Below are 11,415 nucleotides of genomic sequence, written 5' to 3'. Positions count from 1 at the left end.
TTCCGAGCGCAAAGCAGCTGCCTTTATGGTTTGCAGGGAATTTCTCAAGATGCATAGCAGAGGAATGGTGACGCTAATGATTGTAGGATCGCCGCTCACCACCTGGGTAGACTCCTCAAAATTACCAAGGACATGGCAGATGTCTGCCAACCAGGCCCACTCTTCTGAAAGGAATTGAGGAGGCTGACTCCCACTGCGCCGCCCATGTTGGAGTTGGTATTCGACTATAGCTCTACGTTGTTCATAGAGCCTGGCCAACATGTGGAGCGTAGAGTTCCACCGTGTGGGCACGTCGCACAGCAGTCGGTGCACTGGCAGCTTAAAGTGATGTTGCAGGGTGCGCAGGGTGGCAGCGTCCGTGTGGGACTTGCGGAAATGTGCGCAGAGCCGGCGCGCCTTTACGAGCAGGTCTGACAAGCGTGGGTAGCTTTTCAGAAACCGCTGAACCACCAAATTAAAGACGTGGGCCAGGCATGGCATGTGCGTGAGGCTGCCAAGCTGCAGAGCCGCCACCAGGTTACGCCCGTTGTCACACACGACCATGCCCGGTTGGAGGCTCAGCGGCGCAAGCCAGCGGTCGGTCTGCTCTGTCAGACCCTGCAGCAGTTCGTGGGCCGTGTGCCTCTTATCGCCTAAGCTGAGTAGTTTCAGCACGGCCTGCTGACGCTTGCCCACCGCTGTGCTGCCACACCGCGCGACACCGACTGCTGGCGACATGCTGCTGCTAACACATCTTGATTGCGAGACAGAGGAGGAGGAGGAGGAGGAGGGTGCTTTAGTGGAGGAAGCATACACCTCCGCAGATACCAGCACCGAGCTGGGGCCCGCAATTCTGGGGGTGGGTAGGACGTGAGCGGTCCCAGGCTCTGACTCTGTCCCAGCCTCCACTAAATTCACCCAATGTGCCGTCAGGGAGATGTAGTGGCCCTGCCCGCCTGTGCTTGTCCACGTGTCCGTAGTTAAGTGGACCGTGGCAGTAACCGCGTTGGTGAGGGCGCGCACAATGTTGCGGGAGACGTGGTCGTGCAGGGCTGGGACGGCACATCGGGAAAAGTAGTGGCGACTGGGAACTGAGTAGCGCGGGGCCGCCGCCTCCATGATACTTTTGAAGGACTCAGTTTCCACAACCCTATACGGCAGCATCTCAAGGCTGATGAATTTTGCTATGCGGACGGTTAACGTTTGAGCGTGCGGGTGCGTGGCGGCGTACTTGCGCTTGCGCTCGAACACTTGCGCAAGCGACGGCTGAACGGTGCGCTGAACTACACTGCTGGATGGGGCCGAGGACAGCGGAGATGAGGGTGTGGGTGCAGGCCATGAGGCGGTAGTGCCTGTGTCCTGAGAGGGGGGTTGCATCTCAGTGGCAGGTTGGGGCACAGGGGGAGAGGCAGGGGTGCACACCGGAGGCGGTGAACGGCCTTCGTCCCACCTTGTGGGGTGCTTGGCCATCATATGTCTGCGCATGGTGGTGGTGGTGAGGCTGTTGGTGTTGGCTCCCCGGCTGAGCTTTGCGCAACAAAGGTTGCACACCACTGTTCGTCGGTCGTCAGGCGTCTCTGTGAAAAACTGCCAGACCTTAGAGCACCTCGGCCTCTGCAGGGTGGCATGGCGCGAGGGGGCGCTTTGGGAAACACTTGGTGGATTATTCGGTCTGGCCCTGCCTCTACCCCTGGCCCTGGCCACCGCACTGCCTCTTGCAACCTGCCCTGCTGATGCCCTTGACTCCCCCTCTGAAGACCTGTCCTCCTGAGTAAGCGTTGCACACCAGGTGGGGTCAGTCACCTCATCGTCCTGCTGCTCTTCCTCCGAATCCTCTGTGCGCTGCTCCCTTGGACTTACTGCCCTTACTACTACCTCACTGCAAGACAACTGTGTCTGATCGTCATCGTCCTCCTCACCCACAGAAAGTTGTTGAGACAGTTGGCGGAAGTCCCCAGCCTCTTCCCTCGGACCCCGAGAACTTTCGAATGGTTGGGCATCAGTGACGATAAACTCCTCTGGTGGGAGAGGAACCGCTGCTGCCCAATCTAAGCAGGGGCCCGAGAACAGTTCCTGGGAGTGTTCCCGCTCCTGAGCAGGTGTCATTGTAGTGGAGTGAGGAGGCTGGGAGGAAGGAGGAGCAGCAGACAGAGGATTCGGATTTGCAGCAGTGGACGGCGCAGAACTGCGTGTTGACGATAGGTTGCTCGAAGCACTTTCTGCCATCCAGGACAGGACCTGCTCACACTGCTCATTTTCTAATAACCGTCTCCCGCGTGGACCCATTAATTGGGCGATGAATGTGGGGACGCCAGAAACGTGCCTCTCTCCTAATCGCGCAGCAGTCGGCTGCGACACACCGGGATCAGGAGCTCGGCCTGTGCCCACACCCTGACTTGGCCCTCCGCGTCCTCGGCCGCGTCCACGTCCTCTAGGCCTACCCCTACCCCTCAGCATGCTGTATTACCAGTGATTTGATTTCACAGGCAGGAAATAAATTGGCGCAAGACTGCAGGCCAAATATAATTTTTTCCCTTTTTGGAAAACGAAAGGCCCCACTGCCTCTAGTGAATGAATAATCTAAGTTTAATAACTGTGCTGTGTCCCTGCTAATGTGTCACAGAACGTGAGGGTAGCAGAGTTATTATAACTCTGGCAGAGCAGGTATTTTTTTTCCCAATTAAGGAAAGCAAATGGCGAAGCCAGCAGTAAAGCGTAGCTGGGTGCGTATGATTTAGCAATGTTTTTCACGCAGCTCACACGTGTCCACCGCCCGTAAGGACGGACAGAGGCTGGACAAATAGATTTGTTTTCACTTGTTTTTCCACCAAAAGGCAGCACTGCGTATATTCAATGAACATGAGAAGTTTAATAACTGTGCTGTGTCCCTGCTAATGTGTCACAGAACGTGAGGGTAGCAGAGTTATTATAACTCTGGCAGAGCAGGTATTTTTTTTCCCAATTAAGGAAAGCAAATGGCGAAGCCAGCAGTAAAGCGTAGCTGGGTGCGTATGATTTAGCAATGTTTTTCACGCAGCTCACACGTGTCCACCGCCCGTAAGGACGGACAGAGGCTGGACAAATAGATTTGTTTTCACTTGTTTTTCCACCAAAAGGCAGCACTGCGTATATTCAATGAACATGAGAAGTTTAATAACTGTGCTGTGTCCCTGCTAATGTGTCACAGAACGTGAGGGTAGCAGAGTTATTATAACTCTGGCAGAGCAGGTATTTTTTTTCCCAATTAAGGAAAGCAAATGGCGAAGCCAGCAGTAAAGCGTAGCTGGGTGCGTATGATTTAGCAATGTTTTTCACGCAGCTCACACGTGTCCACCGCCCGTAAGGACGGACAGAGGCTGGACAAATAGATTTGTTTTCACTTGTTTTTCCACCAAAAGGCAGCACTGCGTATATTCAATGAACATGAGAAGTTTAATAACTGTGCTGTGTCCCTGCTAATGTGTCACAGAACGTGAGGGTAGCAGAGTTATTATAACTCTGGCAGAGCAGGTATTTTTTTTCCCAATTAAGGAAAGCAAATGGCGAAGCCAGCAGTAAAGCGTAGCTGGGTGCGTATGATTTAGCAATGTTTTTCACGCAGCTCACACGTGTCCACCGCCCGTAAGGACGGACAGAGGCTGGACAAATAGATTTGTTTTCACTTGTTTTTCCACCAAAAGGCAGCACTGCGTATATTCTATGAATAATAACTGTGTTGTGGCCCTGCCTATACAATTCTTTCCCTGCAGTATCAATGGAGGGTGGAATGCTCTGCAGAGGCGATTTTGAGAAGCCCAAAAAAAATGCAGCACAGCTAACAGCAGCCTGGACAGTACTGCACACGGATAAATATGGCCCTAGAAAGGACCGTTGAGGTTCTTGAAGGCTACACTCACTCCTAACACTCTCCCTGCCTATGCAGCACTTCTGTCCCTAATGCCAGGTGCAACGCTCTGCAGAGCCGATTTTGAGAAAAAAAAAATGCCACTGCTAACAGCAGCCAACACACAGCTATCAGTGGCCCTAATAAGGACCTTTGGGGGGTCTTGAAGCCTACACTAACTACCAATTCTTTCCCTACAGTAGCTCCGGTATAAACAGCACTGTCCCTCATCTAACTCACCAGGCATCTGAGGCGAGCCGCGGGAGGGGCCGACTTTTATATTAGGCGAACACCTGATCTCGCCAGCCACTCACAGCAGGGGGGTGGTATAGGGCTTAAACGTTGCAGGGGGAAGTTGTAATGCCTTCCCTGTCTTTCAATTGGCCAGAAAAGCGCGCTAACGTCTCAGGGAAGGAAGTGAAAGTAACCAGAACACCGCATGGTGTTCGTTACGAATAACGAACATCCCGAACACCCTAATATTCGCACGAATATCAAGCTCGGACGAACGCGTTCGCTCATCTCTACTGCATACCCCATTTTTGGGCGAATCTTGTTTAAGAATCCCCCAATATTCACTATGCCAATTAAAAAAACAAAACATTGCACTCGCATGCCATGTGATTTGCATATGAGTGTGATATGCTTTTACCATTCCAACAATTGGAAACATATGCAAATTTTTTCATGTGCATGAAAAACATGAGCACATCCAGGCTAACTGCGTGTTTTTATTGCCAAAATGCATCCTTAGGCTGGATTCACACGAACGTATATCGGCTCGGTTTTCACGCCGAGCCGATATACGTCGTCCTCATCTGCAGGGGGGGGGGGGGATGGAAGAGCCAGGAGCAGGAACTGAGCTCCCGCCCCCTCTCTGCCTCCTCTCCACCCCTCTGCACTATTTGCAATGAAAGGAGGCGGGATGGGGGTGGGGCTAAGTTCCCCAAAACAAATCAGTGGAGATTAAATAAGAATCTCCTTAATGACGCCCTTTGCACCAGCATCATTAAAATAGCTATCGCCACATTCGAAGAAACGCATAGGGAGGACTCAACTAGTCCCCCCTATTAAATGGGAGGCTCTCAAGTGTGTAATAAGAGGAATCTGTATCTCCCATGGGGCCCGCCTCAAGAAAAATCGGTCAGCTAAACTAAATAGACTTCTAACTGAGCTACATGCCAAAGAGCAAATAAACAAGGGCCACCTGACAGAAATGACAAAAGCAGAAATTTCTATAATACACTACCAAATATTGTCAATTCTAGACCAGAAGTCGTTGGGGTTTAGAGACAGAATGCGGAAATGCGCCTTCGAGTACAGAGATAACTGTGGGAAGTGGCTTTCCAGGGCCCTACATCCCAGAACTCCTTTGACCCATATCCCTAAAATACAGAAACAAAGCGGGGGAATAGCTCACTCGACCTCCGAGATACTTGAGGTGTTCCAGAATTACTATAGAAAGCTCCATGACATAGAGCCTAACCCCGTTCTGGTGCGGGGGGCGAAGGGGAGGGGGGGGATGGGAGAGTATCTTGACAACTACGCGCCAGGCCCGGTAGTCCCAGAGGAATCAGCCAATAAGGAGGAGGATTTCTCAAGCCTGGAACTAGCGAATTTGATTAAGGAACTTAAAGCAGGCAAAAGCCCAGGCCCTGACGGGTTTATCTCCAATTTCTATAAACTCTTCAGCGAGGAACTGTCTCCCTTATTACTTAAGGCCTTTAATGCAATAAAAAGTGGCTTCCCCTTCCCACCCCAGGCACTTCAAGCACATTTGCCTAAGCCGGGGAGGGATCCTACGATGTGTGAAAATTACAGACCCATTTCGCTCTTAAACGTGGATATTAAACTATTCGCGAAACTGATTGCGACCTGGCTACAGCCCAATATTTCAAAGTTAATACATAGAGACCAAGTGAGATTTGTCCCGGGGAGAGAGGGAAGAGACAATATCATAAAATCCATGTCGCTGGTGTCCTCTGCGTGAAATGCGGCGTCCCCGCTCTGCCTTATGGCAGTGGACGCAGAGAAGGCTTTTGATAGAGTCGAATGGAGGTTCCTAGAAGCCACTCTGCGGAGGGTGGGGCTGGGGCCCCGCATGAGAAACTGGATTATGGCTCTCTACAACAACCCCTCGGCCAGGGTAGGGAAAAATGAGACATTATCCGATAATATGCCTATAGAAAACGGAACGAGACAGGGCTCCCCATTGTCGCCTTTTTTGTACATCCTGACAATGGAATCCCTGGCTAATGCCATCAGGAGGAATGACTCGATTAAGGGCATTAGGGTGGGCCAAACGGACCACAAGCTCTCCATGTTCGCAGATGACCTCCTTATTTATCTGTCCTGCCCGAGTGTCGGAGTCCCGGTACTGTTACGGGAATTTGGCAAATTCAGCGCAGTGAGTAATTTTAAAATCATTTTACAGAAAATGGAAATCAGGAATTCTCCTAGACTGTCCCCTTTGCTAAGGCAGCTGGCGGAGGCTTGGTCGGGCATCTTGAGAGGACATCCGTTGGTCACGGTCCCGGGCCCTCTCACCCCATTACTAGCAAACCCCCAATTTAAAGCTTTCGAGCAGCGGAAATCTTTGCTGATTATTCCCACGAATATAGCACCATGCCTGAGAGACGTGCTGGGGCAGTCAGGGCTGAAGCCCCTGACGGAGCTTTCTACAGAGAGTCAGGTACTACCAGGGGCGTGGTTGGAATATTTCCAACTGAGAGGCTCATTGGATGCCCTGACACCTGGATCAAACCTAGCAAAGGACCTCACCCCCTTCGAGAAAATAAGCATCTCTACTGGCTGGCCTGGTCACTCGATCTCACTGCTTTATAAGATGTTGCCCGGGTGCGAGATGGGGAACATGCCTCCGGGGTATATCGCGGCATGGGAGAAGCAATTAGGCAGATGCTTTCCCCCGGAGGCGTGGGAGAAGTCGTTCGCTCTGACTCACAAAGGGTCGGTCTCCTCCAGATTGCAGGAAATAAACTTCAAGATTGTGTCACGCTGGTACAGAACCCCAGAGAGACTGCATAGAATGTTTCCACAGGCCCCTCCCACATGCTGGAGATGCGCAGACGCAAGGGGAAACATGTCACACATCTGGTGGGAATGCCCGCCGATAGCAGAATTATAGAAAGACGTATCAGGGCTACACAATAATCTATGCAGAAGGGAGGAGAGACTCACACTAGAGATAGCGGTGCTATCCATGTATCCGAGATCTGTTTCAAACACCAAAAAGGGATTGCTCCACTTTTTCGTCCAGGCAGCAAGGCAAGTCATTCCAAGGTTCTGGTGGTCTTTTGCTCACCCAGGAGTTATTGGGTAGAGGCGGTCAACGAGTTGGCAAGGTTTGAGGAAATGAGGGCTGATGAAGACATGACCTATGGGAGGTTTTATGAGATCTGGAGGCCATGGCTAGACTTTAGGTCGTCTCCTAGGGCTGTGGACTGGATAGCACATGGCCTGGCCACAACTTAGTTATGCTACCAACCCCCTAAGATCTGGAGAGGAGAGACACTTGAGGCCATTACGCCAGTAAATGACCCAATTTTGGCTCCTGGACCTTTGGCTCCTCCCTTTTCTCTCCTGCAGGTAAACTCTCACCATCTCCAGATCTCTTTCTCCTTTCCTTTTCTCTTTCTTGCGTTTTAGTGTTAATTTTCTGGTTAGACAAATAGGTTTGGTTTAAGAATACTCAAGGGCAATAAAACTTTAGAAGCAGGACTCCAGAGATAGTAAAGAATAGAAGTGAGGAGTTGTTATGATATGTTATGCTTTATACAAATTGGTGTCTGCTGTGTTACAGTTGGATACATTATATGTTGGCAATATGCTTTGTTCTAATAAAAACTTTTTGAACGAAAACGCTTGTGAGAGTAAGGCATTAAAGTCCTTATTTTTTGTAGTTAGTTGCCGCACGTGCTTTCTAATGCAATGTTAAATGGTTTCATCCTAAAGCTTCACCCCACCTGGATTTCTATCAGGTGTGTTTTTTAATTTAGGTCTGGTTGAAGGTTAATTATTATTTGATGATGATTAAAAAGATTCTAAAATCCAATGTTCTATAGTTTGGCTTACCTGTCATACACACCTTGCTTCAATACTTTGCTAATCTCTAATTAAATCCTTCCATAGGACTTGGCAGCTACTACCTTATATCAAAAAGCTTTGCTTAGTTCTTTAATAAATTCCAGCTAGGATGAGAAATAAATAATTAATATTCTGTGCTAATTGCTCAGAAAGCCTTCCTTCTTCTCATTAGTAACTACATCAATTCCATGTACTAGTAGCATATCTACAACGGTTGTCACCAGTGATATGTACTAAGCATTGCATTACTTATTCTTGAAAATAAAGTTGCAATCCAAGTAAAAGCATACTTAACCCTTTACTGCATTGTTGTATACTACTATATAGTTTAAGAACAAGCAGTTTCTAATCCTTTAAGTGGAGTGGTGGACTATGAGAGCACTTGCAAGTTTGGACTAGTAGTGTCCATTGATAAGCCACGTAGTAGTCACCTATTCAATTCAATCAGTGATGACGATATGACCCCAGGTCATATGATCGCTGTGGCTAATCACCAGCTAAAGGGAGACGGTGATTGGCTGCAGCAGTCATATGGCCCTGACACCCTGACAGACGTGGGTGTCGTTCTCTGAATCTGTGATTGCCTTTTTTCCAGCACTGCCATGGTTAAATTGATTCTGTCTCTTCCACACAGCTGCAGATTGTTGATTATCTCTGCACCACTATATAGAGGCCTCAGACCTGACAGCCCCTGCTGCAGTGTTGGTGTATGGGCCTTCATATGTGCAAGTGTCGCAGTTGCTCCTGTTTGTTCCTGTGTCTACAGTTTATGCTTGGTCTACAGTTTGCTCCAGTACTTCCAGCTTGGTACTGAACCTATTCACTCCTTGGTTCTGCAGACGGCATGGTGTTATCCAACTTCCTGGCTTCCTGGTGATCAGTCCTAACAGGCTTAATTAGCGCCTAGGTTCCCATGCAGGGCCGCCCTTCTCAGGGCACATTCTCTGCTGGATGAAGCCTCTCATCCCATTATGATTTATACTGACCACAAGAATCTCACATATCTCCATACCGCTCAGCGGCTTAATCCTTGCCAGGTTCGGTGGTCTTTGTTTTTTGCACAATTCGATTTTGATTTGTACTTTCACCCTGCCAGCTGAAATAATAAAACTGACGCACTGTCTAGGGCTTTTGATGATAACGACATGGAGGAGTCTCCGCAATTCCTAATTCATCCTGCTAAACTGGTGGCCGTGAATCCTGTTCGCGTGAGGGATATACCACAGGGGAAGACCTTTGTACTGGAGGTAAAGAGAAGAGGGGTTTTGTCTTGCGGTCATTGCTCCAAGTTAGCTGGATATTTCGGGTTATAGAAGACCAGAAAACTAATTTGCTGACTGTATTGGGGGTCAGCCATTGGGAGGGATATCCATTTGTTTGTGTCATCTTGTACCCCATGCGCTCAGAATAAAGCCCTAAAGTTGAGACCTGCAGGTCCCCTGTGCCCACTACCCATAAAAGAGTCTCCATGGCAGGATATTGCGATGGACTTTATCATGGATCTGCCCACGTCCCATGGGTGTACCGTCATTTGGGGGTAGTGGATTGTTTTTCTAAAGTGGCTCATTTTGTGCCTCTACCCGGCTTGCCTACCGCCGGTCAGCTAGGCGAGAGATTTATCTAACATATTTTTCACCTTTATGGCTTCCCCAAGCACATTGTGTCGGGTAGGGGGGTACAATTTACCTCTAAATTTTGTCGAGCTCTCTGTAAACTGGTAAACATAGTTCGGGACTTCTACTCGGCGTACCATCCACAGTCCAATGGGCAGGTGGAACGGGTCAATCAAATTCTCACTGAGTGTCTTCGCTACTTTACTAACGCTCATCAGGACGATTGGGTGAGCATCTTGCCTTGGGCTGAATTTTCATACAACCAGCACGTCAGTGACTCCACCCAAACCTCTCCTTTTTTTATTGTCTGTGGCCAACAACCCAGGATTCCCTTACCAATCTTCACCATTTCGGAGCTGCCAGCTGCGGCTGCGTCGGCAGGGAGTTTTGCCAGCTTATGGCAGGAGACAAAGGTGAATCTTGAAAGATCAGTTGCTGCAATGAAAAAGTTTGCTGATTGCAGGCGTGGTCCTTCCATGCAGTTTGCATCAGGGGATAAAGTGTGGCTTACCTCCAAACACATCAGATTGAGGATACCGTTTTATAAGCTTGCTCCACGCTTTTTGGGTGCTTTTGAGCTTCTAGGGAGGATTAATTCTGTTTGTTACAAACTAAGACTTTCCCCCTCCCATCGCATCCCCAACTCCTTTCATGTCTCTCTGCTCAAACACTTGGTACTTAATAGGTTTTCCAAACATTCCAGACCAGTGTCCTCTCAGATTCATTCTGAGGACACATTTGAGGTTAAAAATATTCTTGATGTTAAGTGGGTTAGGAATAAGACCTATTTTCTTATGGATTAGAAGGGTTATGGGCCAGAGGAGAGGTCATGGGAGCCTTCTGAGAACATCAACACCCCTCGGCTCATTCAAGAATTCCTGCAGAGAAGGGGAGCAGGGGTTAGAGAGGGGGGTACTGTTAGGTCTGGCAGACATGGGCATTGTTCACTGAATCTGTGATTGCCTTTTTTTCCAGCACTGCCATGGTTACATTTGTTCTGCCTCTTCCACCCAGCTGCAGATTGCTGGTCATCTTTGCACCACTATATAGAGACCTCAGACCTGACAGTCTCTGCTGCAGTGTCGGTGTATGAGCCTTCATATATGCACATGTTGCAGCTGCTCCTGTTTGTTCCTGTGTCTACAGTTTATGCTTGGTGTGCAGTTTGCTCCAGTACTTCCAGCTTGGTTTTGAACTTGCTCACTCCTTGGTTCTGCAGATGGTGTGGTGTTATCCAACTTCCTGGCTTCCTGGTGATCAGTCTTGACAGGCTTAATCAGTGCCTATGTTTCTGTGCAGGGCCGCCCTTGTCAGGGCAAATCCTCTGCTGTTGATAGGCAGGGACTTTCCATCTCCTGCTTCCAGCAAGGGGCTAGATCCCCTTGGTCACCTTGCATTCCAAGTCACACCTTCCGGCGGTGAGCATCTGGGTTTCCAGAGTCAGCTGTCTGCCCTGCCAGTCTATTTCATCTACTGGTTGGCCAACACAATGGATCCATATCAAATCTTAACAGGCCCTAGTATCAGACCTCCTCTCTGGCTCCCTGAAATAAAGATTAGCGAGCAATAGGTGCCAACAAAATGAAAGCTATAGGAAAGCAAGATATGTGAGCATATCTGTAATATTGTAACGGTCAAGAAAGGCGTCCAGGCACCCTCTAATACTCTTTTATCAAGTTTGCCTTCATCACGTCTTCAGGAAGAGAGTTCCATAGTCTCACTGCTCTTACAGTAAAGAACCTTCTGAAAACTTTCTGTGTTGGTGTAGAAACCTTCTTTCCTCTAGATGTAGAGGATGCCCTCTTGTTACATTATAGTTCTAGTTATAAATAGATG

This window comes from Eleutherodactylus coqui, unplaced genomic scaffold (genome assembly GCF_035609145.1).
Source record: "Eleutherodactylus coqui strain aEleCoq1 unplaced genomic scaffold, aEleCoq1.hap1 HAP1_SCAFFOLD_85, whole genome shotgun sequence".
Lineage (NCBI taxonomy): Eukaryota > Metazoa > Chordata > Amphibia > Anura > Eleutherodactylidae > Eleutherodactylus > Eleutherodactylus coqui.
Note: the sequence above shows the minus strand (reverse complement) of the source record.